Raw genomic sequence first — 903 nt, forward strand, 5'->3', positions numbered from 1 at the left:
CTTAAGTGTGTAGACCCTACGGGTTCGGGAGACATGCAGACATGACCGAGACGTTCTCCGGTCAATAACCAACATCGGGATCTGGATACCCATGTTGGCTCCCACATGTTCCACGATGATCTCATCGGATGAACCACGATGTCAAGGACTTAATCAATCCCGTATACAATTCCCTTCGTCTATCGATATGATACTCGCCCGAGATTCGATCGTCGGTATCCTGATACCTTGTTCAATCTCATTACCAGCAAGTCTCTTTACTCGTTCCGTAACACATCATCCCGTGATCAACTACTTGATCACATTGTGGACATTATGATTATGTCCTACCGAGTGGGCCCAGAGATACCTCTCCGTCACACGGAGTGACAAATCCCAGTCTCGATTCATGCCAACCCAACAGACACTTTCGGAGATACCCGTAGTGTACCTTTATAGCCACCCAGTTACGTTGTGACGTTTGGCACACCCAAAGCACTCCTACGGTAACCGGGAGTTGCACAATCTCATGGTTTAAGGAAATGATACTTGACATTAGAAAAGCTTTAGCATACGAACTACACGATCTAGTGCTATGCTTAGGATTGGGTCTTTTCCATCACATCATTCTCCTAATGATGTGATCCCGTTATCAACGACATCCAATGTCCATGGTCAGGAAACCGTAACCATCTATTGATCAACGAGCTAGTCAACTAGAGGCTTACTAGGGACATGGTGTTGTCTATGTATCCACACATGTATCTGAGTTTCCTATCAATACAATTCTAGCATGGATAATAAACGATTATCATGAACAAGGAAATATAATAATAATCAATTTATTATTGCCTCTAGGGCATATTTCCAACAGTCAGATTGTTCGGTGTTGGGCAGTGCGGTTGAGTCCGGGCTGTTATTGCC

This window comes from Triticum dicoccoides, chromosome 6A, assembly GCF_002162155.2.
Source record: "Triticum dicoccoides isolate Atlit2015 ecotype Zavitan chromosome 6A, WEW_v2.0, whole genome shotgun sequence".
Taxonomy (NCBI): Eukaryota; Viridiplantae; Streptophyta; class Magnoliopsida; order Poales; family Poaceae; genus Triticum; species Triticum dicoccoides.